General features: G+C 59.3%; 28 non-coding genes and 1 pseudogene across 28 annotated transcripts; all 29 read right to left on the bottom strand.

Moving 5' to 3' along the window:
- Positions 1–370: 370 nt before the first annotated feature.
- On the bottom strand, positions 371–534 carry LOC138295277 (U1 spliceosomal RNA). Its single transcript, XR_011203561.1, has one exon. It is a non-coding gene; the product is annotated as a U1 spliceosomal RNA (small nuclear RNA).
- Positions 535–1,389: 855 nt separating this feature from the next.
- On the bottom strand, positions 1,390–1,553 carry LOC138295221 (U1 spliceosomal RNA). Its single transcript, XR_011203544.1, has one exon. It is a non-coding gene; the product is annotated as a U1 spliceosomal RNA (small nuclear RNA).
- Positions 1,554–2,408: 855 nt separating this feature from the next.
- Positions 2,409–2,572, bottom strand: LOC138295115 (U1 spliceosomal RNA). The gene has a single exon (XR_011203523.1). It is a non-coding gene; the product is annotated as a U1 spliceosomal RNA (small nuclear RNA).
- A 510-nt stretch (positions 2,573–3,082) lies between these two features.
- Positions 3,083–3,246, bottom strand: LOC138294994 (U1 spliceosomal RNA). Its single transcript, XR_011203512.1, has one exon. It is a non-coding gene; the product is annotated as a U1 spliceosomal RNA (small nuclear RNA).
- Positions 3,247–3,756: 510 nt separating this feature from the next.
- Positions 3,757–3,920, bottom strand: LOC138295231 (U1 spliceosomal RNA). Its single transcript, XR_011203548.1, has one exon. It is a non-coding gene; the product is annotated as a U1 spliceosomal RNA (small nuclear RNA).
- Positions 3,921–4,763: 843 nt separating this feature from the next.
- LOC138294873 (U1 spliceosomal RNA) lies at positions 4,764–4,927 on the bottom strand. Its single transcript, XR_011203501.1, has one exon. It is a non-coding gene; the product is annotated as a U1 spliceosomal RNA (small nuclear RNA).
- Positions 4,928–5,782: 855 nt separating this feature from the next.
- On the bottom strand, positions 5,783–5,946 carry LOC138294741 (U1 spliceosomal RNA). The gene has a single exon (XR_011203490.1). It is a non-coding gene; the product is annotated as a U1 spliceosomal RNA (small nuclear RNA).
- Positions 5,947–6,801: 855 nt separating this feature from the next.
- On the bottom strand, positions 6,802–6,965 carry LOC138294619 (U1 spliceosomal RNA). Its single transcript, XR_011203479.1, has one exon. It is a non-coding gene; the product is annotated as a U1 spliceosomal RNA (small nuclear RNA).
- An 855-nt stretch (positions 6,966–7,820) lies between these two features.
- Positions 7,821–7,984, bottom strand: LOC138294498 (U1 spliceosomal RNA). Its single transcript, XR_011203468.1, has one exon. It is a non-coding gene; the product is annotated as a U1 spliceosomal RNA (small nuclear RNA).
- Positions 7,985–8,823: 839 nt separating this feature from the next.
- On the bottom strand, positions 8,824–8,987 carry LOC138294377 (U1 spliceosomal RNA). Its single transcript, XR_011203397.1, has one exon. It is a non-coding gene; the product is annotated as a U1 spliceosomal RNA (small nuclear RNA).
- A 510-nt stretch (positions 8,988–9,497) lies between these two features.
- On the bottom strand, positions 9,498–9,661 carry LOC138294260 (U1 spliceosomal RNA). Its single transcript, XR_011203307.1, has one exon. It is a non-coding gene; the product is annotated as a U1 spliceosomal RNA (small nuclear RNA).
- Positions 9,662–10,171: 510 nt separating this feature from the next.
- Positions 10,172–10,335, bottom strand: LOC138294179 (U1 spliceosomal RNA). The gene has a single exon (XR_011203250.1). It is a non-coding gene; the product is annotated as a U1 spliceosomal RNA (small nuclear RNA).
- An 855-nt stretch (positions 10,336–11,190) lies between these two features.
- On the bottom strand, positions 11,191–11,354 carry LOC138294095 (U1 spliceosomal RNA). Its single transcript, XR_011203183.1, has one exon. It is a non-coding gene; the product is annotated as a U1 spliceosomal RNA (small nuclear RNA).
- Positions 11,355–12,209: 855 nt separating this feature from the next.
- LOC138294014 (U1 spliceosomal RNA) lies at positions 12,210–12,373 on the bottom strand. Its single transcript, XR_011203155.1, has one exon. It is a non-coding gene; the product is annotated as a U1 spliceosomal RNA (small nuclear RNA).
- Positions 12,374–13,228: 855 nt separating this feature from the next.
- Positions 13,229–13,392, bottom strand: LOC138293955 (U1 spliceosomal RNA). The gene has a single exon (XR_011203144.1). It is a non-coding gene; the product is annotated as a U1 spliceosomal RNA (small nuclear RNA).
- Positions 13,393–14,247: 855 nt separating this feature from the next.
- LOC138293909 (U1 spliceosomal RNA) lies at positions 14,248–14,411 on the bottom strand. The gene has a single exon (XR_011203133.1). It is a non-coding gene; the product is annotated as a U1 spliceosomal RNA (small nuclear RNA).
- An 855-nt stretch (positions 14,412–15,266) lies between these two features.
- LOC138293848 (U1 spliceosomal RNA) lies at positions 15,267–15,430 on the bottom strand. The gene has a single exon (XR_011203122.1). It is a non-coding gene; the product is annotated as a U1 spliceosomal RNA (small nuclear RNA).
- Positions 15,431–15,940: 510 nt separating this feature from the next.
- LOC138293792 (U1 spliceosomal RNA) lies at positions 15,941–16,104 on the bottom strand. Its single transcript, XR_011203111.1, has one exon. It is a non-coding gene; the product is annotated as a U1 spliceosomal RNA (small nuclear RNA).
- Positions 16,105–16,614: 510 nt separating this feature from the next.
- On the bottom strand, positions 16,615–16,778 carry LOC138293725 (U1 spliceosomal RNA). Its single transcript, XR_011203092.1, has one exon. It is a non-coding gene; the product is annotated as a U1 spliceosomal RNA (small nuclear RNA).
- A 510-nt stretch (positions 16,779–17,288) lies between these two features.
- LOC138293673 (U1 spliceosomal RNA) lies at positions 17,289–17,452 on the bottom strand. The gene has a single exon (XR_011203075.1). It is a non-coding gene; the product is annotated as a U1 spliceosomal RNA (small nuclear RNA).
- Positions 17,453–17,962: 510 nt separating this feature from the next.
- Positions 17,963–18,126, bottom strand: LOC138293615 (U1 spliceosomal RNA). Its single transcript, XR_011203061.1, has one exon. It is a non-coding gene; the product is annotated as a U1 spliceosomal RNA (small nuclear RNA).
- Positions 18,127–18,981: 855 nt separating this feature from the next.
- LOC138293551 (U1 spliceosomal RNA) lies at positions 18,982–19,145 on the bottom strand. The gene has a single exon (XR_011203042.1). It is a non-coding gene; the product is annotated as a U1 spliceosomal RNA (small nuclear RNA).
- Positions 19,146–20,000: 855 nt separating this feature from the next.
- On the bottom strand, positions 20,001–20,164 carry LOC138293493 (U1 spliceosomal RNA). The gene has a single exon (XR_011203020.1). It is a non-coding gene; the product is annotated as a U1 spliceosomal RNA (small nuclear RNA).
- A 510-nt stretch (positions 20,165–20,674) lies between these two features.
- On the bottom strand, positions 20,675–20,838 carry LOC138293430 (U1 spliceosomal RNA). Its single transcript, XR_011203000.1, has one exon. It is a non-coding gene; the product is annotated as a U1 spliceosomal RNA (small nuclear RNA).
- An 839-nt stretch (positions 20,839–21,677) lies between these two features.
- LOC138293377 (U1 spliceosomal RNA) lies at positions 21,678–21,841 on the bottom strand. Its single transcript, XR_011202984.1, has one exon. It is a non-coding gene; the product is annotated as a U1 spliceosomal RNA (small nuclear RNA).
- Positions 21,842–22,696: 855 nt separating this feature from the next.
- Positions 22,697–22,860, bottom strand: LOC138293329 (U1 spliceosomal RNA). Its single transcript, XR_011202966.1, has one exon. It is a non-coding gene; the product is annotated as a U1 spliceosomal RNA (small nuclear RNA).
- Positions 22,861–23,715: 855 nt separating this feature from the next.
- Positions 23,716–23,879, bottom strand: LOC138293263 (U1 spliceosomal RNA). The gene has a single exon (XR_011202947.1). It is a non-coding gene; the product is annotated as a U1 spliceosomal RNA (small nuclear RNA).
- A 510-nt stretch (positions 23,880–24,389) lies between these two features.
- Positions 24,390–24,553, bottom strand: LOC138293218 (U1 spliceosomal RNA). The gene has a single exon (XR_011202931.1). It is a non-coding gene; the product is annotated as a U1 spliceosomal RNA (small nuclear RNA).
- An 839-nt stretch (positions 24,554–25,392) lies between these two features.
- LOC138291940 (U1 spliceosomal RNA) lies at positions 25,393–25,530 on the bottom strand (annotated as a pseudogene).
- Between the last annotated feature and the right edge of the window lie 1,786 nt (positions 25,531–27,316).

The following is a 27,316-nucleotide window of genomic DNA, read 5'->3' as shown; positions in this document are numbered from 1 at the left end:
CTCCCAAACGCGGCAGAACCCTCGCCGGGCAGAGCCCTCGCCGGGCCCAGGCCTGGTGGCCTCAGCCATAGTCTTGGCCCCAGAAGGCAAGGGTGAGGACTACAGGCTGACAGCCGGTCCACAAGCCCAGGGGCTTAGCTGAGAGGGACAGACCTGTCACCTAGCCAGGGCCTACTTTCCTCTCTCTGGATAGGTCCCCTGAGTGGGAGGCGGCAGCTATCCCAGCACTCCCCAGGCTCCTGAATTTGCATGCCTCTTCCCCTTGCCCAGCCCCATTTCCAGCCTGCTGCAGCACCCAGAAGGAAGCTGGAGAGACAGCTAAGGGTGCTCCAGAGTGGTTTTTCATGTTGCCTTTCTTGATACCAGAGATCAGGGGAAAGCGCGAACGCAGTCCCCCACTACCAGAAATTATGCAGTCGAGTATCCCGCATTTGGGGACATCGCAGGGGTCAGCACATCCGAAGTGCAATGGATGAGCCTCACCCTGGGAGAACCACCTTCGTGATCATGGTGTCTCCCCTGCCAGGTAAGTATGAGTTGGAAGGGGACAGGGCAAGGGGGGCCCGCTTGGCATCTCCCTGCAGAGCGAGGGTGGCATCCACAGAGGCAAGGCCTGAGGCGGGGCAGAGCATGGGCGTGGGGGCGCAAAGTGACCAGCCAAGGCCCCGCAGACCCTTTGGGCAAAGCCGTTGCCTACCCAAAGCTGCTTCCCAGAAGCCTCGGCCGGCCGGCCAGTGAAATTTACATGACCACGCCATCCAGCAGAGCCAATCAGGGCCTTGCTTTCAGGATCCTCTCCATTGCTGAGAATTTGGGCAAGGGTAGAGTACAGCATGCTGACAGGTGGGCTCGCCAGGTGGAAAGAAGGCCCAGAAGCAGAGTTGGAGGCTTCTGAGCCTACAGAACTGCCACTAAGCCCTACTCTAGGGCTAGGCAGTGCTTTTGTTGGCCAAAGCCAGGGAAAAGGCCTGCCGGGGAGCAGTGTTTCGCGCCCTGAGCCCCTCACGCCTTCCCGAACGCTCCCAAACGCGGCAGAACCCTCGCCGGGCAGAGCCCTCGCCGGGCCCAGGCCTGGTGGCCTCAGCCATAGTCTTGGCCCCAGAAGGCAAGGGTGAGGACTACAGGCTGACAGCCGGTCCACAAGCCCAGGGGCTTAGCTGAGAGGGACAGACCTGTCACCTAGCCAGGGCCTACTTTCCTCTCTCTGGATAGGTCCCCTGAGTGGGAGGCGGCAGCTATCCCAGCACTCCCCAGGCTCCTGAATTTGCATGCCTCTTCCCCTTGCCCAGCCCCATTTCCAGCCTGCTGCAGCACCCAGAAGGAAGCTGGAGAGACAGCTAAGGGTGCTCCAGAGTGGTTTTTCTTGTTGCCTTTCTTGATACCAGAGATCAGGGGAAAGCGCGAACGCAGTCCCCCACTACCAGAAATTATGCAGTCGAGTATCCCGCATTTGGGGACATCGCAGGGGTCAGCACATCCGAAGTGCAATGGATGAGCCTCACCCTGGGAGAACCACCTTCGTGATCATGGTGTCTCCCCTGCCAGGTAAGTATGAGTTGGAAGGGGACAGGGCAAGGGGGGCCCGCTTGGCATCTCCCTGCAGAGCGAGGGTGGCATCCACAGAGGCAAGGCCTGAGGCGGGGCAGAGCATGGGCGTGGGGGCGCAAAGTGACCAGCCAAGGCCCCGCAGACCCTTTGGGCAAAGCCGTTGCCTACCCAAAGCTGCTTCCCAGAAGCCTCGGCCGGCCGGCCAGTGAAATTTACATGACCACGCCATCCAGCAGAGCCAATCAGGGCCTTGCTTTCAGGATCCTCTCCATTGCTGAGAATTTGGGCAAGGGTAGAGTACAGCATGCTGACAGGTGGGCTCGCCAGGTGGAAAGAAGGCCCAGAAGCAGAGTTGGAGGCTTCTGAGCCTACAGAACTGCCACTAAGCCCTACTCTAGGGCTAGGCAGTGCTTTTGTTGGCCAAAGCCAGGGAAAAGGCCTGCCGGGGAGCAGTGTTTCGCGCCCTGAGCCCCTCACGCCTTCCCGAACGCTCCCAAACGCGGCAGAACCCTCGCCGGGCAGAGCCCTCGCCGGGCCCAGGCCTGGTGGCCTCAGCCATAGTCTTGGCCCCAGAAGGCAAGGGTGAGGACTACAGGCTGACAGCCGGTCCACAAGCCCAGGGGCTTAGCTGAGAGGGACAGACCTGTCACCTAGCCAGGGCCTACTTTCCTCTCTCTGGATAGGTCCCCTGAGTGGGAGGCGGCAGCTATCCCAGCACTCCCCAGGCTCCTGAATTTGCATGCCTCTTCCCCTTGCCCAGCCCCATTTCCAGCCTGCTGCAGCACCCAGAAGGAAGCTGGAGAGACAGCTAAGGGTGCTCCAGAGTGGTTTTTCTTGTTGCCTTTCTTGATACCAGAGATCAGGGGAAAGCGCGAACGCAGTCCCCCACTACCAGAAATTATGCAGTCGAGTATCCCGCATTTGGGGACATCGCAGGGGTCAGCACATCCGAAGTGCAATGGATGAGCCTCACCCTGGGAGAACCACCTTCGTGATCATGGTGTCTCCCCTGCCAGGTAAGTATGAGTTGGAAGGGGACAGGGCAAGGGGGGCCCGCTTGGCATCTCCCTGCAGAGCGAGGGTGGCATCCACAGAGGCAAGGCCTGAGGCGGGGCAGAGCATGGGCGTGGGGGCGCAAAGTGACCAGCCAAGGCCCCGCAGACCCTTTGGGCAAAGCCGTTGCCTACCCAAAGCTGCTTCCCAGAAGCCTCGGCCGGCCGGCCAGTGAAATTTACATGACCACGCCATCCAGCAGAGCCAATCAGGGCCTTGCTTTCAGGATCCTCTCCATTGCTGAGAATTTGGGCAAGGGTAGAGTACAGCATGCTGACAGGTGGGCTCGCCAGGTGGAACGAAGGCCCAGAAGCAGCTTTTGAGGCCCTTTCCCAGCATTCCCCAGGCTCCTGAATTTGTATGCCTCTTCCCCTTGCCCAGCCCCATTTCCAGCCTACTGCAGCACCCAGAAGGAAGCTGGAGAGACAGCTAAGGGTGCTCCAGAGTGGTTTTTCTTGTTGCCTTTCTTGATACCAGAGATCAGGGGAAAGCGCGAACGCAGTCCCCCACTACCAGAAATTATGCAGTCGAGTATCCCGCATTTGGGGACATCGCAGGGGTCAGCACATCCGAAGTGCAATGGATGAGCCTCACCCTGGGAGAACCACCTTCGTGATCATGGTGTCTCCCCTGCCAGGTAAGTATGAGTTGGAAGGGGACAGGGCAAGGGGGGCCCGCTTGGCATCTCCCTGCAGAGCGAGGGTGGCATCCACAGAGGCAAGGCCTGAGGCGGGGCAGAGCATGGGCGTGGGGGCGCAAAGTGACCAGCCAAGGCCCCGCAGACCCTTTGGGCAAAGCCGTTGCCTACCCAAAGCTGCTTCCCAGAAGCCTCGGCCGGCCGGCCAGTGAAATTTACATGACCACGCCATCCAGCAGAGCCAATCAGGGCCTTGCTTTCAGGATCCTCTCCATTGCTGAGAATTTGGGCAAGGGTAGAGTACAGCATGCTGACAGGTGGGCTCGCCAGGTGGAACGAAGGCCCAGAAGCAGCTTTTGAGGCCCTTTCCCAGCATTCCCCAGGCTCCTGAATTTGCATGCCTCTTCCCCTTGCCCAGCCCCATTTCCAGCCTACTGCAGCACCCAGAAGGAAGCTGGAGAGACAGCTAAGGGTGCTCCAGAGTGGTTTTTCTTGTTGCCTTTCTTGATACCAGAGATCAGGGGAAAGCGCGAACGCAGTCCCCCACTACCAGAAATTATGCAGTCGAGTATCCCGCATTTGGGGACATCGCAGGGGTCAGCACATCCGAAGTGCAATGGATGAGCCTCACCCTGGGAGCACCACCTTCGTGATCATGGTGTCTCCCCTGCCAGGTAAGTATGAGTTGGAAGGGGACAGGGCAAGGGGGGCCCGCTTGGCATCTCCCTGCAGAGCGAGGGTGGCATCCACAGAGGCAAGGCCTGAGGCGGGGCAGAGCATGGGCGTGGGGGCGCAAAGTGACCAGCCAAGGCCCCGCAGACCCTTTGGGCAAAGCCGTTGCCTACCCAAAGCTGCTTCCCAGAAGCCTCGGCCGGCCGGCCAGTGAAATTTACATGACCACGCCATCCAGCAGAGCCAATCAGGGCCTTGCTTTCAGGATCCTCTCCATTGCTGAGAATTTGGGCAAGGGTAGAGTACAGCATGCTGACAGGTGGGCTCGCCAGGTGGAAAGAAGGCCCAGAAGCAGAGTTGGAGGCTTCTGAGCCTACAGAACTGCCACTAAGCCCTACTCTAGGGCTAGGCAGTGCTTTTGTTGGCCAAAGCCAGGGAAAAGGCCTGCCGGGGAGCAGTGTTTCGCGCCCTGAGCCCCTCACGCCTTCCCGAATGCTCCCAAACGCGGCAGAACCCTCGCCGGGCAGAGCCCTCGCCGGGCCCAGGCCTGGTGGCCTCAGCCATAGTCTTGGCCCCAGAAGGCAAGGGTGAGGACTACAGGCTGACAGCCGGTCCACAAGCCCAGGGGCTTAGCTGAGAGGGACAGACCTGTCACCTAGCCAGGGCCTACTTTCCTCTCTCTGGATAGGTCCCCTGAGTGGGAGGCGGCAGCTATCCCAGCACTCCCCAGGCTCCTGAATTTGCATGCCTCTTCCCCTTGCCCAGCCCGCTGCAGCACCCAGAAGGAAGCTGGAGAGACAGCTAAGGGTGCTCCAGAGTGGTTTTTCTTGTTGCCTTTCTTGATACCAGAGATCAGGGGAAAGCGCGAACGCAGTCCCCCACTACCAGAAATTATGCAGTCGAGTATCCCGCATTTGGGGACATCGCAGGGGTCAGCACATCCGAAGTGCAATGGATGAGCCTCACCCTGGGAGAACCACCTTCGTGATCATGGTGTCTCCCCTGCCAGGTAAGTATGAGTTGGAAGGGGACAGGGCAAGGGGGGCCCGCTTGGCATCTCCCTGCAGAGCGAGGGTGGCATCCACAGAGGCAAGGCCTGAGGCGGGGCAGAGCATGGGCGTGGGGGCGCAAAGTGACCAGCCAAGGCCCCGCAGACCCTTTGGGCAAAGCCGTTGCCTACCCAAAGCTGCTTCCCAGAAGCCTCGGCCGGCCGGCCAGTGAAATTTACATGACCACGCCATCCAGCAGAGCCAATCAGGGCCTTGCTTTCAGGATCCTCTCCATTGCTGAGAATTTGGGCAAGGGTAGAGTACAGCATGCTGACAGGTGGGCTCGCCAGGTGGAAAGAAGGCCCAGAAGCAGAGTTGGAGGCTTCTGAGCCTACAGAACTGCCACTAAGCCCTACTCTAGGGCTAGGCAGTGCTTTTGTTGGCCAAAGCCAGGGAAAAGGCCTGCCGGGGAGCAGTGTTTCGCGCCCTGAGCCCCTCACGCCTTCCCGAACGCTCCCAAACGCGGCAGAACCCTCGCCGGGCAGAGCCCTCGCCGGGCCCAGGCCTGGTGGCCTCAGCCATAGTCTTGGCCCCAGAAGGCAAGGGTGAGGACTACAGGCTGACAGCCGGTCCACAAGCCCAGGGGCTTAGCTGAGAGGGACAGACCTGTCACCTAGCCAGGGCCTACTTTCCTCTCTCTGGATAGGTCCCCTGAGCGGGAGGCGGCAGCTATCCCAGCACTCCCCAGGCTCCTGAATTTGCATGCCTCTTCCCCTTGCCCAGCCCCATTTCCAGCCTGCTGCAGCACCCAGAAGGAAGCTGGAGAGACAGCTAAGGGTGCTCCAGAGTGGTTTTTCTTGTTGCCTTTCTTGATACCAGAGATCAGGGGAAAGCGCGAACGCAGTCCCCCACTACCAGAAATTATGCAGTCGAGTATCCCGCATTTGGGGACATCGCAGGGGTCAGCACATCCGAAGTGCAATGGATGAGCCTCACCCTGGGAGAACCACCTTCGTGATCATGGTGTCTCCCCTGCCAGGTAAGTATGAGTTGGAAGGGGACAGGGCAAGGGGGGCCCGCTTGGCATCTCCCTGCAGAGCGAGGGTGGCATCCACAGAGGCAAGGCCTGAGGCGGGGCAGAGCATGGGCGTGGGGGCGCAAAGTGACCAGCCAAGGCCCCGCAGACCCTTTGGGCAAAGCCGTTGCCTACCCAAAGCTGCTTCCCAGAAGCCTCGGCCGGCCGGCCAGTGAAATTTACATGACCACGCCATCCAGCAGAGCCAATCAGGGCCTTGCTTTCAGGATCCTCTCCATTGCTGAGAATTTGGGCAAGGGTAGAGTACAGCATGCTGACAGGTGGGCTCGCCAGGTGGAAAGAAGGCCCAGAAGCAGAGTTGGAGGCTTCTGAGCCTACAGAACTGCCACTAAGCCCTACTCTAGGGCTAGGCAGTGCTTTTGTTGGCCAAAGCCAGGGAAAAGGCCTGCCGGGGAGCAGTGTTTCGCGCCCTGAGCCCCTCACGCCTTCCCGAACGCTCCCAAACGCGGCAGAACCCTCGCCGGGCAGAGCCCTCGCCGGGCCCAGGCCTGGTGGCCTCAGCCATAGTCTTGGCCCCAGAAGGCAAGGGTGAGGACTACAGGCTGACAGCCGGTCCACAAGCCCAGGGGCTTAGCTGAGAGGGACAGACCTGTCACCTAGCCAGGGCCTACTTTCCTCTCTCTGGATAGGTCCCCTGAGTGGGAGGCGGCAGCTATCCCAGCACTCCCCAGGCTCCTGAATTTGCATGCCTCTTCCCCTTGCCCAGCCCCATTTCCAGCCTGCTGCAGCACCCAGAAGGAAGCTGGAGAGACAGCTAAGGGTGCTCCAGAGTGGTTTTTCTTGTTGCCTTTCTTGATACCAGAGATCAGGGGAAAGCGCGAACGCAGTCCCCCACTACCAGAAATTATGCAGTCGAGTATCCCGCATTTGGGGACATCGCAGGGGTCAGCACATCCGAAGTGCAATGGATGAGCCTCACCCTGGGAGAACCACCTTCGTGATCATGGTGTCTCCCCTGCCAGGTAAGTATGAGTTGGAAGGGGACAGGGCAAGGGGGGCCCGCTTGGCATCTCCCTGCAGAGCGAGGGTGGCATCCACAGAGGCAAGGCCTGAGGCGGGGCAGAGCATGGGCGTGGGGGCGCAAAGTGACCAGCCAAGGCCCCGCAGACCCTTTGGGCAAAGCCGTTGCCTACCCAAAGCTGCTTCCCAGAAGCCTCGGCCGGCCGGCCAGTGAAATTTACATGACCACGCCATCCAGCAGAGCCAATCAGGGCCTTGCTTTCAGGATCCTCTCCATTGCTGAGAATTTGGGCAAGGGTAGAGTACAGCATGCTGACAGGTGGGCTCGCCAGGTGGAAAGAAGGCCCAGAAGCAGAGTTGGAGGCTTCTGAGCCTACAGAACTGCCACTAAGCCCTACTCTAGGGCTAGGCAGTGCTTTTGTTGGCCAAAGCCAGGGAAAAGGCCTGCCGGGGAGCAGTGTTTCGCGCCCTGAGCCCCTCACGCCTTCCCGAACGCTCCCAAACGCGGCAGAACCCTCGCCGGGCAGAGCCCTCGCCGGGCCCAGGCCTGGTGGCCTCAGCCATAGTCTTGGCCCCAGAAGGCAAGGGTGAGGACTACAGGCTGACAGCCGGTCCACAAGCCCAGGGGCTTAGCTGAGAGGGACAGACCTGTCACCTAGCCAGGGCCTACTTTCCTCTCTCTGGATAGGTCCCCTGAGTGGGAGGCGGCAGCTATCCCAGCACTCCCCAGGCTCCTGAATTTGCATGCCTCTTCCCCTTGCCCAGCCCCATTTCCAGCCTGCTGCAGCACCCAGAAGGAAGCTGGAGAGACAGCTAAGGGTGCTCCAGAGTGGTTTTTCTTGTTGCCTTTCTTGATACCAGAGATCAGGGGAAAGCGCGAACGCAGTCCCCCACTACCAGAAATTATGCAGTCGAGTATCCCGCATTTGGGGACATCGCAGGGGTCAGCACATCCGAAGTGCAATGGATGAGCCTCACCCTGGGAGAACCACCTTCGTGATCATGGTGTCTCCCCTGCCAGGTAAGTATGAGTTGGAAGGGGACAGGGCAAGGGGGGCCCGCTTGGCATCTCCCTGCAGAGCGAGGGTGGCATCCACAGAGGCAAGGCCTGAGGCGGGGCAGAGCATGGGCGTGGGGGCGCAAAGTGACCAGCCAAGGCCCCGCAGACCCTTTGGGCAAAGCCGTTGCCTACCCAAAGCTGCTTCCCAGAAGCCTCGGCCGGCCGGCCAGTGAAATTTACATGACCACGCCATCCAGCAGAGCCAATCAGGGCCTTGCTTTCAGGATCCTCTCCATTGCTGAGAATTTGGGCAAGGGTAGAGTACAGCATGCTGACAGGTGGGCTCGCCAGGTGGAAAGAAGGCCCAGAAGCAGAGTTGGAGGCTTCTGAGCCTACAGAACTGCCACTAAGCCCTACTCTAGGGCTAGGCAGTGCTTTTGTTGGCCAAAGCCAGGGAAAAGGCCTGCCGGGGAGCAGTGTTTCGCGCCCTGAGCCCCTCACGCCTTCCCGAACGCTCCCAAACGCGGCAGAACCCTCGCCGGGCCCAGGCCTGGTGGCCTCAGCCATAGTCTTGGCCCCAGAAGGCAAGGGTGAGGACTACAGGCTGACAGCCGGTCCACAAGCCCAGGGGCTTAGCTGAGAGGGACAGACCTGTCACCTAGCCAGGGCCTACTTTCCTCTCTCTGGATAGGTCCCCTGAGTGGGAGGCGGCAGCTATCCCAGCACTCCCCAGGCTCCTGAATTTGCATGCCTCTTCCCCTTGCCCAGCCCCATTTCCAGCCTGCTGCAGCACCCAGAAGGAAGCTGGAGAGACAGCTAAGGGTGCTCCAGAGTGGTTTTTCTTGTTGCCTTTCTTGATACCAGAGATCAGGGGAAAGCGCGAACGCAGTCCCCCACTACCAGAAATTATGCAGTCGAGTATCCCGCATTTGGGGACATCGCAGGGGTCAGCACATCCGAAGTGCAATGGATGAGCCTCACCCTGGGAGAACCACCTTCGTGATCATGGTGTCTCCCCTGCCAGGTAAGTATGAGTTGGAAGGGGACAGGGCAAGGGGGGCCCGCTTGGCATCTCCCTGCAGAGCGAGGGTGGCATCCACAGAGGCAAGGCCTGAGGCGGGGCAGAGCATGGGCGTGGGGGCGCAAAGTGACCAGCCAAGGCCCCGCAGACCCTTTGGGCAAAGCCGTTGCCTACCCAAAGCTGCTTCCCAGAAGCCTCGGCCGGCCGGCCAGTGAAATTTACATGACCACGCCATCCAGCAGAGCCAATCAGGGCCTTGCTTTCAGGATCCTCTCCATTGCTGAGAATTTGGGCAAGGGTAGAGTACAGCATGCTGACAGGTGGGCTCGCCAGGTGGAACGAAGGCCCAGAAGCAGCTTTTGAGGCCCTTTCCCAGCATTCCCCAGGCTCCTGAATTTGCATGCCTCTTCCCCTTGCCCAGCCCCATTTCCAGCCTACTGCAGCACCCAGAAGGAAGCTGGAGAGACAGCTAAGGGTGCTCCAGAGTGGTTTTTCTTGTTGCCTTTCTTGATACCAGAGATCAGGGGAAAGCGCGAACGCAGTCCCCCACTACCAGAAATTATGCAGTCGAGTATCCCGCATTTGGGGACATCGCAGGGGTCAGCACATCCGAAGTGCAATGGATGAGCCTCACCCTGGGAGAACCACCTTCGTGATCATGGTGTCTCCCCTGCCAGGTAAGTATGAGTTGGAAGGGGACAGGGCAAGGGGGGCCCGCTTGGCATCTCCCTGCAGAGCGAGGGTGGCATCCACAGAGGCAAGGCCTGAGGCGGGGCAGAGCATGGGCGTGGGGGCGCAAAGTGACCAGCCAAGGCCCCGCAGACCCTTTGGGCAAAGCCGTTGCCTACCCAAAGCTGCTTCCCAGAAGCCTCGGCCGGCCGGCCAGTGAAATTTACATGACCACGCCATCCAGCAGAGCCAATCAGGGCCTTGCTTTCAGGATCCTCTCCATTGCTGAGAATTTGGGCAAGGGTAGAGTACAGCATGCTGACAGGTGGGCTCGCCAGGTGGAACGAAGGCCCAGAAGCAGCTTTTGAGGCCCTTTCCCAGCATTCCCCAGGCTCCTGAATTTGCATGCCTCTTCCCCTTGCCCAGCCCCATTTCCAGCCTACTGCAGCACCCAGAAGGAAGCTGGAGAGACAGCTAAGGGTGCTCCAGAGTGGTTTTTCTTGTTGCCTTTCTTGATACCAGAGATCAGGGGAAAGCGCGAACGCAGTCCCCCACTACCAGAAATTATGCAGTCGAGTATCCCGCATTTGGGGACATCGCAGGGGTCAGCACATCCGAAGTGCAATGGATGAGCCTCACCCTGGGAGAACCACCTTCGTGATCATGGTGTCTCCCCTGCCAGGTAAGTATGAGTTGGAAGGGGACAGGGCAAGGGGGGCCCGCTTGGCATCTCCCTGCAGAGCGAGGGTGGCATCCACAGAGGCAAGGCCTGAGGCGGGGCAGAGCATGGGCGTGGGGGCGCAAAGTGACCAGCCAAGGCCCCGCAGACCCTTTGGGCAAAGCCGTTGCCTACCCAAAGCTGCTTCCCAGAAGCCTCGGCCGGCCGGCCAGTGAAATTTACATGACCACGCCATCCAGCAGAGCCAATCAGGGCCTTGCTTTCAGGATCCTCTCCATTGCTGAGAATTTGGGCAAGGGTAGAGTACAGCATGCTGACAGGTGGGCTCGCCAGGTGGAAAGAAGGCCCAGAAGCAGAGTTGGAGGCTTCTGAGCCTACAGAACTGCCACTAAGCCCTACTCTAGGGCTAGGCAGTGCTTTTGTTGGCCAAAGCCAGGGAAAAGGCCTGCCGGGGAGCAGTGTTTCGCGCCCTGAGCCCCTCACGCCTTCCCGAATGCTCCCAAACGCGGCAGAACCCTCGCCGGGCAGAGCCCTCGCCGGGCCCAGGCCTGGTGGCCTCAGCCATAGTCTTGGCCCCAGAAGGCAAGGGTGAGGACTACAGGCTGACAGCCGGTCCACAAGCCCAGGGGCTTAGCTGAGAGGGACAGACCTGTCACCTAGCCAGGGCCTACTTTCCTCTCTCTGGATAGGTCCCCTGAGTGGGAGGCGGCAGCTATCCCAGCACTCCCCAGGCTCCTGAATTTGCATGCCTCTTCCCCTTGCCCAGCCCCATTTCCAGCCTGCTGCAGCACCCAGAAGGAAGCTGGAGAGACAGCTAAGGGTGCTCCAGAGTGGTTTTTCATGTTGCCTTTCTTGATACCAGAGATCAGGGGAAAGCGCGAACGCAGTCCCCCACTACCAGAAATTATGCAGTCGAGTATCCCGCATTTGGGGACATCGCAGGGGTCAGCACATCCGAAGTGCAATGGATGAGCCTCACCCTGGGAGAACCACCTTCGTGATCATGGTGTCTCCCCTGCCAGGTAAGTATGAGTTGGAAGGGGACAGGGCAAGGGGGGCCCGCTTGGCATCTCCCTGCAGAGCGAGGGTGGCATCCACAGAGGCAAGGCCTGAGGCGGGGCAGAGCATGGGCGTGGGGGCGCAAAGTGACCAGCCAAGGCCCCGCAGACCCTTTGGGCAAAGCCGTTGCCTACCCAAAGCTGCTTCCCAGAAGCCTCGGCCGGCCGGCCAGTGAAATTTACATGACCACGCCATCCAGCAGAGCCAATCAGGGCCTTGCTTTCAGGATCCTCTCCATTGCTGAGAATTTGGGCAAGGGTAGAGTACAGCATGCTGACAGGTGGGCTCGCCAGGTGGAAAGAAGGCCCAGAAGCAGAGTTGGAGGCTTCTGAGCCTACAGAACTGCCACTAAGCCCTACTCTAGGGCTAGGCAGTGCTTTTGTTGGCCAAAGCCAGGGAAAAGGCCTGCCGGGGAGCAGTGTTTCGCGCCCTGAGCCCCTCACGCCTTCCCGAACGCTCCCAAACGCGGCAGAACCCTCGCCGGGCAGAGCCCTCGCCGGGCCCAGGCCTGGTGGCCTCAGCCATAGTCTTGGCCCCAGAAGGCAAGGGTGAGGACTACAGGCTGACAGCCGGTCCACAAGCCCAGGGGCTTAGCTGAGAGGGACAGACCTGTCACCTAGCCAGGGCCTACTTTCCTCTCTCTGGATAGGTCCCCTGAGTGGGAGGCGGCAGCTATCCCAGCACTCCCCAGGCTCCTGAATTTGCATGCCTCTTCCCCTTGCCCAGCCCCATTTCCAGCCTGCTGCAGCACCCAGAAGGAAGCTGGAGAGACAGCTAAGGGTGCTCCAGAGTGGTTTTTCTTGTTGCCTTTCTTGATACCAGAGATCAGGGGAAAGCGCGAACGCAGTCCCCCACTACCAGAAATTATGCAGTCGAGTATCCCGCATTTGGGGACATCGCAGGGGTCAGCACATCCGAAGTGCAATGGATGAGCCTCACCCTGGGAGAACCACCTTCGTGATCATGGTGTCTCCCCTGCCAGGTAAGTATGAGTTGGAAGGGGACAGGGCAAGGGGGGCCCGCTTGGCATCTCCCTGCAGAGCGAGGGTGGCATCCACAGAGGCAAGGCCTGAGGCGGGGCAGAGCATGGGCGTGGGGGCGCAAAGTGACCAGCCAAGGCCCCGCAGACCCTTTGGGCAAAGCCGTTGCCTACCCAAAGCTGCTTCCCAGAAGCCTCGGCCGGCCGGCCAGTGAAATTTACATGACCACGCCATCCAGCAGAGCCAATCAGGGCCTTGCTTTCAGGATCCTCTCCATTGCTGAGAATTTGGGCAAGGGTAGAGTACAGCATGCTGACAGGTGGGCTCGCCAGGTGGAAAGAAGGCCCAGAAGCAGAGTTGGAGGCTTCTGAGCCTACAGAACTGCCACTAAGCCCTACTCTAGGGCTAGGCAGTGCTTTTGTTGGCCAAAGCCAGGGAAAAGGCCTGCCGGGGAGCAGTGTTTCGCGCCCTGAGCCCCTCACGCCTTCCCGAACGCTCCCAAACGCGGCAGAACCCTCGCCGGGCAGAGCCCTCGCCGGGCCCAGGCCTGGTGGCCTCAGCCATAGTCTTGGCCCCAGAAGGCAAGGGTGAGGACTACAGGCTGACAGCCGGTCCACAAGCCCAGGGGCTTAGCTGAGAGGGACAGACCTGTCACCTAGCCAGGGCCTACTTTCCTCTCTCTGGATAGGTCCCCTGAGTGGGAGGCGGCAGCTATCCCAGCACTCCCCAGGCTCCTGAATTTGCATGCCTCTTCCCCTTGCCCAGCCCCATTTCCAGCCTGCTGCAGCACCCAGAAGGAAGCTGGAGAGACAGCTAAGGGTGCTCCAGAGTGGTTTTTCTTGTTGCCTTTCTTGATACCAGAGATCAGGGGAAAGCGCGAACGCAGTCCCCCACTACCAGAAATTATGCAGTCGAGTATCCCGCATTTGGGGACATCGCAGGGGTCAGCACATCCGAAGTGCAATGGATGAGCCTCACCCTGGGAGAACCACCTTCGTGATCATGGTGTCTCCCCTGCCAGGTAAGTATGAGTTGGAAGGGGACAGGGCAAGGGGGGCCCGCTTGGCATCTCCCTGCAGAGCGAGGGTGGCATCCACAGAGGCAAGGCCTGAGGCGGGGCAGAGCATGGGCGTGGGGGCGCAAAGTGACCAGCCAAGGCCCCGCAGACCCTTTGGGCAAAGCCGTTGCCTACCCAAAGCTGCTTCCCAGAAGCCTCGGCCGGCCGGCCAGTGAAATTTACATGACCACGCCATCCAGCAGAGCCAATCAGGGCCTTGCTTTCAGGATCCTCTCCATTGCTGAGAATTTGGGCAAGGGTAGAGTACAGCATGCTGACAGGTGGGCTCGCCAGGTGGAAAGAAGGCCCAGAAGCAGAGTTGGAGGCTTCTGAGCCTACAGAACTGCCACTAAGCCCTACTCTAGGGCTAGGCAGTGCTTTTGTTGGCCAAAGCCAGGGAAAAGGCCTGCCGGGGAGCAGTGTTTCGCGCCCTGAGCCCCTCACGCCTTCCCGAACGCTCCCAAACGCGGCAGAACCCTCGCCGGGCAGAGCCCTCGCCGGGCCCAGGCCTGGTGGCCTCAGCCATAGTCTTGGCCCCAGAAGGCAAGGGTGAGGACTACAGGCTGACAGCCGGTCCACAAGCCCAGGGGCTTAGCTGAGAGGGACAGACCTGTCACCTAGCCAGGGCCTACTTTCCTCTCTCTGGATAGGTCCCCTGAGTGGGAGGCGGCAGCTATCCCAGCACTCCCCAGGCTCCTGAATTTGCATGCCTCTTCCCCTTGCCCAGCCCCATTTCCAGCCTGCTGCAGCACCCAGAAGGAAGCTGGAGAGACAGCTAAGGGTGCTCCAGAGTGGTTTTTCTTGTTGCCTTTCTTGATACCAGAGATCAGGGGAAAGCGCGAACGCAGTCCCCCACTACCAGAAATTATGCAGTCGAGTATCCCGCATTTGGGGACATCGCAGGGGTCAGCACATCCGAAGTGCAATGGATGAGCCTCACCCTGGGAGAACCACCTTCGTGATCATGGTGTCTCCCCTGCCAGGTAAGTATGAGTTGGAAGGGGACAGGGCAAGGGGGGCCCGCTTGGCATCTCCCTGCAGAGCGAGGGTGGCATCCACAGAGGCAAGGCCTGAGGCGGGGCAGAGCATGGGCGTGGGGGCGCAAAGTGACCAGCCAAGGCCCCGCAGACCCTTTGGGCAAAGCCGTTGCCTACCCAAAGCTGCTTCCCAGAAGCCTCGGCCGGCCGGCCAGTGAAATTTACATGACCACGCCATCCAGCAGAGCCAATCAGGGCCTTGCTTTCAGGATCCTCTCCATTGCTGAGAATTTGGGCAAGGGTAGAGTACAGCATGCTGACAGGTGGGCTCGCCAGGTGGAAAGAAGGCCCAGAAGCAGAGTTGGAGGCTTCTGAGCCTACAGAACTGCCACTAAGCCCTACTCTAGGGCTAGGCAGTGCTTTTGTTGGCCAAAGCCAGGGAAAAGGCCTGCCGGGGAGCAGTGTTTCGCGCCCTGAGCCCCTCACGCCTTCCCGAACGCTCCCAAACGCGGCAGAACCCTCGCCGGGCAGAGCCCTCGCCGGGCCCAGGCCTGGTGGCCTCAGCCATAGTCTTGGCCCCAGAAGGCAAGGGTGAGGACTACAGGCTGACAGCCGGTCCACAAGCCCAGGGGCTTAGCTGAGAGGGACAGACCTGTCACCTAGCCAGGGCCTACTTTCCTCTCTCTGGATAGGTCCCCTGAGTGGGAGGCGGCAGCTATCCCAGCACTCCCCAGGCTCCTGAATTTGCATGCCTCTTCCCCTTGCCCAGCCCCATTTCCAGCCTGCTGCAGCACCCAGAAGGAAGCTGGAGAGACAGCTAAGGGTGCTCCAGAGTGGTTTTTCTTGTTGCCTTTCTTGATACCAGAGATCAGGGGAAAGCGCGAACGCAGTCCCCCACTACCAGAAATTATGCAGTCGAGTATCCCGCATTTGGGGACATCGCAGGGGTCAGCACATCCGAAGTGCAATGGATGAGCCTCACCCTGGGAGAACCACCTTCGTGATCATGGTGTCTCCCCTGCCAGGTAAGTATGAGTTGGAAGGGGACAGGGCAAGGGGGGCCCGCTTGGCATCTCCCTGCAGAGCGAGGGTGGCATCCACAGAGGCAAGGCCTGAGGCGGGGCAGAGCATGGGCGTGGGGGCGCAAAGTGACCAGCCAAGGCCCCGCAGACCCTTTGGGCAAAGCCGTTGCCTACCCAAAGCTGCTTCCCAGAAGCCTCGGCCGGCCGGCCAGTGAAATTTACATGACCACGCCATCCAGCAGAGCCAATCAGGGCCTTGCTTTCAGGATCCTCTCCATTGCTGAGAATTTGGGCAAGGGTAGAGTACAGCATGCTGACAGGTGGGCTCGCCAGGTGGAACGAAGGCCCAGAAGCAGCTTTTGAGGCCCTTTCCCAGCATTCCCCAGGCTCCTGAATTTGCATGCCTCTTCCCCTTGCCCAGCCCCATTTCCAGCCTACTGCAGCACCCAGAAGGAAGCTGGAGAGACAGCTAAGGGTGCTCCAGAGTGGTTTTTCTTGTTGCCTTTCTTGATACCAGAGATCAGGGGAAAGCGCGAACGCAGTCCCCCACTACCAGAAATTATGCAGTCGAGTATCCCGCATTTGGGGACATCGCAGGGGTCAGCACATCCGAAGTGCAATGGATGAGCCTCACCCTGGGAGAACCACCTTCGTGATCATGGTGTCTCCCCTGCCAGGTAAGTATGAGTTGGAAGGGGACAGGGCAAGGGGGGCCCGCTTGGCATCTCCCTGCAGAGCGAGGGTGGCATCCACAGAGGCAAGGCCTGAGGCGGGGCAGAGCATGGGCGTGGGGGCGCAAAGTGACCAGCCAAGGCCCCGCAGACCCTTTGGGCAAAGCCGTTGCCTACCCAAAGCTGCTTCCCAGAAGCCTCGGCCGGCCGGCCAGTGAAATTTACATGACCACGCCATCCAGCAGAGCCAATCAGGGCCTTGCTTTCAGGATCCTCTCCATTGCTGAGAATTTGGGCAAGGGTAGAGTACAGCATGCTGACAGGTGGGCTCGCCAGGTGGAACGAAGGCCCAGAAGCAGCTTTTGAGGCCCTTTCCCAGCATTCCCCAGGCTCCTGAATTTGCATGCCTCTTCCCCTTGCCCAGCCCCATTTCCAGCCTACTGCAGCACCCAGAAGGAAGCTGGAGAGACAGCTAAGGGTGCTCCAGAGTGGTTTTTCTTGTTGCCTTTCTTGATACCAGAGATCAGGGGAAAGCGCGAACGCAGTCCCCCACTACCAGAAATTATGCAGTCGAGTATCCCGCATTTGGGGACATCGCAGGGGTCAGCACATCCGAAGTGCAATGGATGAGCCTCACCCTGGGAGAACCACCTTCGTGATCATGGTGTCTCCCCTGCCAGGTAAGTATGAGTTGGAAGGGGACAGGGCAAGGGGGGCCCGCTTGGCATCTCCCTGCAGAGCGAGGGTGGCATCCACAGAGGCAAGGCCTGAGGCGGGGCAGAGCATGGGCGTGGGGGCGCAAAGTGACCAGCCAAGGCCCCGCAGACCCTTTGGGCAAAGCCGTTGCCTACCCAAAGCTGCTTCCCAGAAGCCTCGGCCGGCCGGCCAGTGAAATTTACATGACCACGCCATCCAGCAGAGCCAATCAGGGCCTTGCTTTCAGGATCCTCTCCATTGCTGAGAATTTGGGCAAGGGTAGAGTACAGCATGCTGACAGGTGGGCTCGCCAGGTGGAACGAAGGCCCAGAAGCAGCTTTTGAGGCCCTTTCCCAGCATTCCCCAGGCTCCTGAATTTGCATGCCTCTTCCCCTTGCCCAGCCCCATTTCCAGCCTACTGCAGCACCCAGAAGGAAGCTGGAGAGACAGCTAAGGGTGCTCCAGAGTGGTTTTTCTTGTTGCCTTTCTTGATACCAGAGATCAGGGGAAAGCGCGAACGCAGTCCCCCACTACCAGAAATTATGCAGTCGAGTATCCCGCATTTGGGGACATCGCAGGGGTCAGCACATCCGAAGTGCAATGGATGAGCCTCACCCTGGGAGAACCACCTTCGTGATCATGGTGTCTCCCCTGCCAGGTAAGTATGAGTTGGAAGGGGACAGGGCAAGGGGGGCCCGCTTGGCATCTCCCTGCAGAGCGAGGGTGGCATCCACAGAGGCAAGGCCTGAGGCGGGGCAGAGCATGGGCGTGGGGGCGCAAAGTGACCAGCCAAGGCCCCGCAGACCCTTTGGGCAAAGCCGTTGCCTACCCAAAGCTGCTTCCCAGAAGCCTCGGCCGGCCGGCCAGTGAAATTTACATGACCACGCCATCCAGCAGAGCCAATCAGGGCCTTGCTTTCAGGATCCTCTCCATTGCTGAGAATTTGGGCAAGGGTAGAGTACAGCATGCTGACAGGTGGGCTCGCCAGGTGGAACGAAGGCCCAGAAGCAGCTTTTGAGGCCCTTTCCCAGCATTCCCCAGGCTCCTGAATTTGCATGCCTCTTCCCCTTGCCCAGCCCCATTTCCAGCCTACTGCAGCACCCAGAAGGAAGCTGGAGAGACAGCTAAGGGTGCTCCAGAGTGGTTTTTCTTGTTGCCTTTCTTGATACCAGAGATCAGGGGAAAGCGCGAACGCAGTCCCCCACTACCAGAAATTATGCAGTCGAGTATCCCGCATTTGGGGACATCGCAGGGGTCAGCACATCCGAAGTGCAATGGATGAGCCTCACCCTGGGAGAACCACCTTCGTGATCATGGTGTCTCCCCTGCCAGGTAAGTATGAGTTGGAAGGGGACAGGGCAAGGGGGGCCCGCTTGGCATCTCCCTGCAGAGCGAGGGTGGCATCCACAGAGGCAAGGCCTGAGGCGGGGCAGAGCATGGGCGTGGGGGCGCAAAGTGACCAGCCAAGGCCCCGCAGACCCTTTGGGCAAAGCCGTTGCCTACCCAAAGCTGCTTCCCAGAAGCCTCGGCCGGCCGGCCAGTGAAATTTACATGACCACGCCATCCAGCAGAGCCAATCAGGGCCTTGCTTTCAGGATCCTCTCCATTGCTGAGAATTTGGGCAAGGGTAGAGTACAGCATGCTGACAGGTGGGCTCGCCAGGTGGAAAGAAGGCCCAGAAGCAGAGTTGGAGGCTTCTGAGCCTACAGAACTGCCACTAAGCCCTACTCTAGGGCTAGGCAGTGCTTTTGTTGGCCAAAGCCAGGGAAAAGGCCTGCCGGGGAGCAGTGTTTCGCGCCCTGAGCCCCTCACGCCTTCCCGAATGCTCCCAAACGCGGCAGAACCCTCGCCGGGCAGAGCCCTCGCCGGGCCCAGGCCTGGTGGCCTCAGCCATAGTCTTGGCCCCAGAAGGCAAGGGTGAGGACTACAGGCTGACAGCCGGTCCACAAGCCCAGGGGCTTAGCTGAGAGGGACAGACCTGTCACCTAGCCAGGGCCTACTTTCCTCTCTCTGGATAGGTCCCCTGAGTGGGAGGCGGCAGCTATCCCAGCACTCCCCAGGCTCCTGAATTTGCATGCCTCTTCCCCTTGCCCAGCCCCATTTCCAGCCTGCTGCAGCACCCAGAAGGAAGCTGGAGAGACAGCTAAGGGTGCTCCAGAGTGGTTTTTCTTGTTGCCTTTCTTGATACCAGAGATCAGGGGAAAGCGCGAACGCAGTCCCCCACTACCAGAAATTATGCAGTCGAGTATCCCGCATTTGGGGACATCGCAGGGGTCAGCACATCCGAAGTGCAATGGATGAGCCTCACCCTGGGAGAACCACCTTCGTGATCATGGTGTCTCCCCTGCCAGGTAAGTATGAGTTGGAAGGGGACAGGGCAAGGGGGGCCCGCTTGGCATCTCCCTGCAGAGCGAGGGTGGCATCCACAGAGGCAAGGCCTGAGGCGGGGCAGAGCATGGGCGTGGGGGCGCAAAGTGACCAGCCAAGGCCCCGCAGACCCTTTGGGCAAAGCCGTTGCCTACCCAAAGCTGCTTCCCAGAAGCCTCGGCCGGCCGGCCAGTGAAATTTACATGACCACGCCATCCAGCAGAGCCAATCAGGGCCTTGCTTTCAGGATCCTCTCCATTGCTGAGAATTTGGGCAAGGGTAGAGTACAGCATGCTGACAGGTGGGCTCGCCAGGTGGAAAGAAGGCCCAGAAGCAGAGTTGGAGGCTTCTGAGCCTACAGAACTGCCACTAAGCCCTACTCTAGGGCTAGGCAGTGCTTTTGTTGGCCAAAGCCAGGGAAAAGGCCTGCCGGGGAGCAGTGTTTCGCGCCCTGAGCCCCTCACGCCTTCCCGAACGCTCCCAAACGCGGCAGAACCCTCGCCGGGCAGAGCCCTCGCCGGGCCCAGGCCTGGTGGCCTCAGCCATAGTCTTGGCCCCAGAAGGCAAGGGTGAGGACTACAGGCTGACAGCCGGTCCACAAGCCCAGGGGCTTAGCTGAGAGGGACAGACCTGTCACCTAGCCAGGGCCTACTTTCCTCTCTCTGGATAGGTCCCCTGAGTGGGAGGCGGCAGCTATCCCAGCACTCCCCAGGCTCCTGAATTTGCATGCCTCTTCCCCTTGCCCAGCCCCATTTCCAGCCTGCTGCAGCACCCAGAAGGAAGCTGGAGAGACAGCTAAGGGTGCTCCAGAGTGGTTTTTCTTGTTGCCTTTCTTGATACCAGAGATCAGGGGAAAGCGCGAACGCAGTCCCCCACTACCAGAAATTATGCAGTCGAGTATCCCGCATTTGGGGACATCGCAGGGGTCAGCACATCCGAAGTGCAATGGATGAGCCTCACCCTGGGAGAACCACCTTCGTGATCATGGTGTCTCCCCTGCCAGGTAAGTATGAGTTGGAAGGGGACAGGGCAAGGGGGGCCCGCTTGGCATCTCCCTGCAGAGCGAGGGTGGCATCCACAGAGGCAAGGCCTGAGGCGGGGCAGAGCATGGGCGTGGGGGCGCAAAGTGACCAGCCAAGGCCCCGCAGACCCTTTGGGCAAAGCCGTTGCCTACCCAAAGCTGCTTCCCAGAAGCCTCGGCCGGCCGGCCAGTGAAATTTACATGACCACGCCATCCAGCAGAGCCAATCAGGGCCTTGCTTTCAGGATCCTCTCCATTGCTGAGAATTTGGGCAAGGGTAGAGTACAGCATGCTGACAGGTGGGCTCGCCAGGTGGAACGAAGGCCCAGAAGCAGCTTTTGAGGCCCTTTCCCAGCATTCCCCAGGCTCCTGAATTTGCATGCCTCTTCCCCTTGCCCAGCCCCATTTCCAGCCTACTGCAGCACCCAGAAGGAAGCTGGAGAGACAGCTAAGGGTGCTCCAGAGTGGTTTTTCTTGTTGCCTTTCTTGATACCAGAGATCAGGGGAAAGCGCGAACGCAGTCCCCCACTACCAGAAATTATGCAGTCGAGTATCCCGCATTTGGGGACATCGCAGGGGTCAGCACATCCGAAGTGCAATGGATGAGCCTCACCCTGGGAGAACCACCTTCGTGATCATGGTGTCTCCCCTGCCAGGTAAGTATGAGTTGGAAGGGGACAGGGCAAGGGGGGCCCGCTTGGCATCTCCCTGCAGAGCGAGGGTGGCATCCACAGAGGCAAGGCCTGAGGCGGGGCAGAGCATGGGCGTGGGGGCGCAAAGTGACCAGCCAAGGCCCCGCAGACCCTTTGGGCAAAGCCGTTGCCTACCCAAAGCTGCTTCCCAGAAGCCTCGGCCGGCCGGCCAGTGAAATTTACATGACCACGCCATCCAGCAGAGCCAATCAGGGCCTTGCTTTCAGGATCCTCTCCATTGCTGAGAATTTGGGCAAGGGTAGAGTACAGCATGCTGACAGGTGGGCTCGCCAGGTGGAAAGAAGGCCCAGAAGCAGAGTTGGAGGCTTCTGAGCCTACAGAACTGCCACTAAGCCCTACTCTAGGGCTAGGCAGTGCTTTTGTTGGCCAAAGCCAGGGAAAAGGCCTGCCGGGGAGCAGTGTTTCGCGCCCTGAGCCCCTCACGCCTTCCCGAACGCTCCCAAACGCGGCAGAACCCTCGCCGGGCCCAGGCCTGGTGGCCTCAGCCATAGTCTTGGCCCCAGAAGGCAAGGGTGAGGACTACAGGCTGACAGCCGGTCCACAAGCCCAGGGGCTTAGCTGAGAGGGACAGACCTGTCACCTAGCCAGGGCCTACTTTCCTCTCTCTGGATAGGTCCCCTGAGTGGGAGGCGGCAGCTATCCCAGCACTCCCCAGGCTCCTGAATTTGCATGCCTCTTCCCCTTGCCCAGCCCCATTTCCAGCCTGCTGCAGCACCCAGAAGGAAGCTGGAGAGACAGCTAAGGGTGCTCCAGAGTGGTTTTTCTTGTTGCCTTTCTTGATACCAGAGATCAGGGGAAAGCGCGAACGCAGTCCCCCACTACCAGAAATTATGCAGTCGAGTATCCCGCATTTGGGGACATCGCAGGGGTCAGCACATCCGAAGTGCAATGGATGAGCCTCACCCTGGGAGAACCACCTTCGTGATCATGGTGTCTCCCCTGCCAGGTAAGTATGAGTTGGAAGGGGACAGGGCAAGGGGGGCCCGCTTGGCATCTCCCTGCAGAGCGAGGGTGGCATCCACAGAGGCAAGGCCTGAGGCGGGGCAGAGCATGGGCGTGGGGGCGCAAAGTGACCAGCCAAGGCCCCGCAGACCCTTTGGGCAAAGCCGTTGCCTACCCAAAGCTGCTTCCCAGAAGCCTCGGCCGGCCGGCCAGTGAAATTTACATGACCACGCCATCCAGCAGAGCCAATCAGGGCCTTGCTTTCAGGATCCTCTCCATTGCTGAGAATTTGGGCAAGGGTAGAGTACAGCATGCTGACAGGTGGGCTCGCCAGGTGGAAAGAAGGCCCAGAAGCAGAGTTGGAGGCTTCTGAGCCTACAGAACTGCCACTAAGCCCTACTCTAGGGCTAGGCAGTGCTTTTGTTGGCCAAAGCCAGGGAAAAGGCCTGCCGGGGAGCAGTGTTTCGCGCCCTGAGCCCCTCACGCCTTCCCGAACGCTCCCAAACGCGGCAGAACCCTCGCCGGGCAGAGCCCTCGCCGGGCCCAGGCCTGGTGGCCTCAGCCATAGTCTTGGCCCCAGAAGGCAAGGGTGAGGACTACAGGCTGACAGCCGGTCCACAAGCCCAGGGGCTTAGCTGAGAGGGACAGACCTGTCACCTAGCCAGGGCCTACTTTCCTCTCTCTGGATAGGTCCCCTGAGTGGGAGGCGGCAGCTATCCCAGCACTCCCCAGGCTCCTGAATTTGCATGCCTCTTCCCCTTGCCCAGCCCCATTTCCAGCCTGCTGCAGCACCCAGAAGGAAGCTGGAGAGACAGCTAAGGGTGCTCCAGAGTGGTTTTTCTTGTTGCCTTTCTTGATACCAGAGATCAGGGGAAAGCGCGAACGCAGTCCCCCACTACCAGAAATTATGCAGTCGAGTATCCCGCATTTGGGGACATCGCAGGGGTCAGCACATCCGAAGTGCAATGGATGAGCCTCACCCTGGGAGAACCACCTTCGTGATCATGGTGTCTCCCCTGCCAGGTAAGTATGAGTTGGAAGGGGACAGGGCAAGGGGGGCCCGCTTGGCATCTCCCTGCAGAGCGAGGGTGGCATCCACAGAGGCAAGGCCTGAGGCGGGGCAGAGCATGGGCGTGGGGGCGCAAAGTGACCAGCCAAGGCCCCGCAGACCCTTTGGGCAAAGCCGTTGCCTACCCAAAGCTGCTTCCCAGAAGCCTCGGCCGGCCGGCCAGTGAAATTTACATGACCACGCCATCCAGCAGAGCCAATCAGGGCCTTGCTTTCAGGATCCTCTCCATTGCTGAGAATTTGGGCAAGGGTAGAGTACAGCATGCTGACAGGTGGGCTCGCCAGGTGGAAAGAAGGCCCAGAAGCAGAGTTGGAGGCTTCTGAGCCTACAGAACTGCCACTAAGCCCTACTCTAGGGCTAGGCAGTGCTTTTGTTGGCCAAAGCCAGGGAAAAGGCCTGCCGGGGAGCAGTGTTTCGCGCCCTGAGCCCCTCACGCCTTCCCGAACGCTCCCAAACGCGGCAGAACCCTCGCCGGGCAGAGCCCTCGCCGGGCCCAGGCCTGGTGGCCTCAGCCATAGTCTTGGCCCCAGAAGGCAAGGGTGAGGACTACAGGCTGACAGCCGGTCCACAAGCCCAGGGGCTTAGCTGAGAGGGACAGACCTGTCACCTAGCCAGGGCCTACTTTCCTCTCTCTGGATAGGTCCCCTGAGTGGGAGGCGGCAGCTATCCCAGCACTCCCCAGGCTCCTGAATTTGCATGCCTCTTCCCCTTGCCCAGCCCCATTTCCAGCCTGCTGCAGCACCCAGAAGGAAGCTGGAGAGACAGCTAAGGGTGCTCCAGAGTGGTTTTTCTTGTTGCCTTTCTTGATACCAGAGATCAGGGGAAAGCGCGAACGCAGTCCCCCACTACCAGAAATTATGCAGTCGAGTATCCCGCATTTGGGGACATCGCAGGGGTCAGCACATCCGAAGTGCAATGGATGAGCCTCACCCTGGGAGAACCACCTTCGTGATCATGGTGTCTCCCCTGCCAGGTAAGTATGAGTTGGAAGGGGACAGGGCAAGGGGGGCCCGCTTGGCATCTCCCTGCAGAGCGAGGGTGGCATCCACAGAGGCAAGGCCTGAGGCGGGGCAGAGCATGGGCGTGGGGGCGCAAAGTGACCAGCCAAGGCCCCGCAGACCCTTTGGGCAAAGCCGTTGCCTACCCAAAGCTGCTTCCCAGAAGCCTCGGCCGGCCGGCCAGTGAAATTTACATGACCACGCCATCCAGCAGAGCCAATCAGGGCCTTGCTTTCAGGATCCTCTCCATTGCTGAGAATTTGGGCAAGGGTAGAGTACAGCATGCTGACAGGTGGGCTCGCCAGGTGGAACGAAGGCCCAGAAGCAGCTTTTGAGGCCCTTTCCCAGCATTCCCCAGGCTCCTGAATTTGCATGCCTCTTCCCCTTGCCCAGCCCCATTTCCAGCCTACTGCAGCACCCAGAAGGAAGCTGGAGAGACAGCTAAGGGTGCTCCAGAGTGGTTTTTCTTGTTGCCTTTCTTGATACCAGAGATCAGGGGAAAGCGCGAACGCAGTCCCCCACTACCAGAAATTATGCAGTCGAGTATCCCGCATTTGGGGACATCGCAGGGGTCAGCACATCCGAAGTGCAATGGATGAGCCTCACCCTGGGAGAACCACCTTCGTGATCATGGTGTCTCCCCTGCCAGGTAAGTATGAGTTGGAAGGGGACAGGGCAAGGGGGGCCCGCTTGGCATCTCCCTGCAGAGCGAGGGTGGCATCCACAGAGGCAAGGCCTGAGGCGGGGCAGAGCATGGGCGTGGGGGCGCAAAGTGACCAGCCAAGGCCCCGCAGACCCTTTGGGCAAAGCCGTTGCCTACCCAAAGCTGCTTCCCAGAAGCCTCGGCCGGCCGGCCAGTGAAATTTACATGACCACGCCATCCAGCAGAGCCAATCAGGGCCTTGCTTTCAGGATCCTCTCCATTGCTGAGAATTTGGGCAAGGGTAGAGTACAGCATGCTGACAGGTGGGCTCGCCAGGTGGAAAGAAGGCCCAGAAGCAGAGTTGGAGGCTTCTGAGCCTACAGAACTGCCACTAAGCCCTACTCTAGGGCTAGGCAGTGCTTTTGTTGGCCAAAGCCAGGGAAAAGGCCTGCCGGGGAGCAGTGTTTCGCGCCCTGAGCCCCTCACGCCTTCCCGAACGCTCCCAAACGCGGCAGAACCCTCGCCGGGCCCAGGCCTGGTGGCCTCAGCCATAGTCTTGGCCCCAGAAGGCAAGGGTGAGGACTACAGGCTGACAGCCGGTCCACAAGCCCAGGGGCTTAGCTGAGAGGGACAGACCTGTCACCTAGCCAGGGCCTACTTTCCTCTCTCTGGATAGGTCCCCTGAGTGGGAGGCGGCAGCTATCCCAGCACTCCCCAGGCTCCTGAATTTGCATGCCTCTTCCCCTTGCCCAGCCCCATTTCCAGCCTGCTGCAGCACCCAGAAGGAAGCTGGAGAGACAGCTAAGGGTGCTCCAGAGTGGTTTTTCTTGTTGCCTTTCTTGATACCAGAGATCAGGGGAAAGCGCGAACGCAGTCCCCCACTACCAGAAATTATGCAGTCGAGTATCCCGCATTTGGGGACATCGCAGGGGTCAGCACATCCGAAGTGCAATGGATGAGCCTCACCCTGGGAGAACCACCTTTTTTTTTTTTTTTTTTTAAGTTTCAAAAACCTTTATTAAGTGCTTTAAGTAGGCGATACATAGGTTTTTAAAGAGTGGTACCTCTTCCCTTAGGAAGGGCAGTCCACTTCAACTTTGTTTCAAATCATATTTTAACAACACAGTCAGTTTACATATGAAATAAGTAGTAAAGGGGGGGTTTGGTTTCTTGGGGCAGTGTGGGGAGTTCAGTGGGAAGGAGGGGTTAGGGTTTACAGTTCTTCCTCCTTCTCACCCTCCTTGTTGTCCTTGTCTGTGTAGTCTCTCAGCAGGTTGAGTACCATTCGGTGGCACGCTTCCCTGCTCACCACCTCCCCGTTGGTCACCAGTCGGGTCCTGGCATACAAGAGGATGTCCTTTATGCAGCAGAGGATTCTCCAGCATCCTTGGATAGCCTCCACTGAGTGTGTCTTTGGAAACAGCCCATACAGCACAGAGTGGTGAGTGATGTTTGGGTATGGGATGTGGGCTTCCATTTCTTGTTTTAAGGCTCCCCGCAGTCTCTGGGCAAAGGGGCAGGCCCAGAACAGATGGTATGTAGTTTCCTCTGCAGGGCATCCCCTTGGGCATTCTCTGTGTGGGCACAGGCCCCTGCTGTGCATGAATGACCGGACTGGCAGTCCCCCTTTCACGGCCATCCATGCAATGTCTTTGTGTCTGTTGGTTAGGGATGGGGAGGATACATTTTCCCACACCCTTGTTGCTGTCGCAGGTGGCAGGTCGCTCACTGGTTCTGTGGTGTCCCTGGACCTGATTAGTCTGTGGATTGTCCTGGGCTTCCATAGGCTTGGTGTGACACAGTTCAGCCCAAATTCCACCACAAGCTTCTCAATCTCCTTGTAGTACCAGGGGAGGTCCCAGTTGAACATTGTTGCATTCTCCCACTTATCCCATCCCAGTCTTCTCCATACTGGGAGCAGGAAGAAGCGGAAGACCTTGTAAGCTGAGTGATCCTTGTTCACGTTCGTCAGGGTTATTCGGACGCAGCCACACACAAAGAAGGCTCTGAGGATTGTCGGGATGTCAGGGACTGCTTTCCCTCCCTTGCGATGCTCCTTGTGCATGACTGTCCTTTTCACCCTGTCCATCTTTGAGTGCCAAACAAAGTGGAAAACCATGCTGTTCACAGCCCGTGCTACGTTGGCCAGGAGTGGCCAGGCCTGTGTCACATACTGCAGCACGGGCAGTGCGTCGTTCCTGAGCACCAGAGCCTTTCCTTCAATGCTCAGGTGTCTCAAGCTCCAAAAGCCCAGTTTCTGCTTGACTTTGGCCAGGCGTTCGTTCCAGCTTTTCGCTGCCGCTCCTGGTCCCCCAAACCAGATACCGAGGATCTTTACCAGTCCTGCCTCAACGGGGAAAGGGAGAGGCTCGTTACATAGGTCCCAGCGGCCGAAAAGCTTTGCCTGTGATTTGTCCACGTTGATCTTTGCTCCTGATGCTTTGCCAAAGTCCTTGCATGCCTCCAGCAGGGACTGGACCGATTTCCCGTCCGTGCAGAAGAGGGTGACGTCGTCCATGTACAGCGAACACTTGACTTCTTTCTTTGCGTCTCCTGATGTCGGGATCCCTCTGATGTTCGGGTTCTTCCTGATGTACTCCGCGAGTAGCTCTATAACCAAAACAAACAAAGAGGGCGAGAGCGGGCAGCCTTGTCTTACCCCAGACCTGATAGGAAAGGGGTCTGTTTTCCAACCATTTACCATGACTGAACTGAAAATGTCTGTATACATTATTCTAACATAATTGCAGAAGCGCTCCCCCAGCCCAAAACCCTGC

This window comes from Pleurodeles waltl, chromosome 1_1 (assembly GCF_031143425.1).
Source record: "Pleurodeles waltl isolate 20211129_DDA chromosome 1_1, aPleWal1.hap1.20221129, whole genome shotgun sequence".
NCBI lineage: Eukaryota > Metazoa > Chordata > Amphibia > Caudata > Salamandridae > Pleurodeles > Pleurodeles waltl.
Note: the sequence above shows the minus strand (reverse complement) of the source record. Positions and strands in the feature narration are given on the sequence as shown.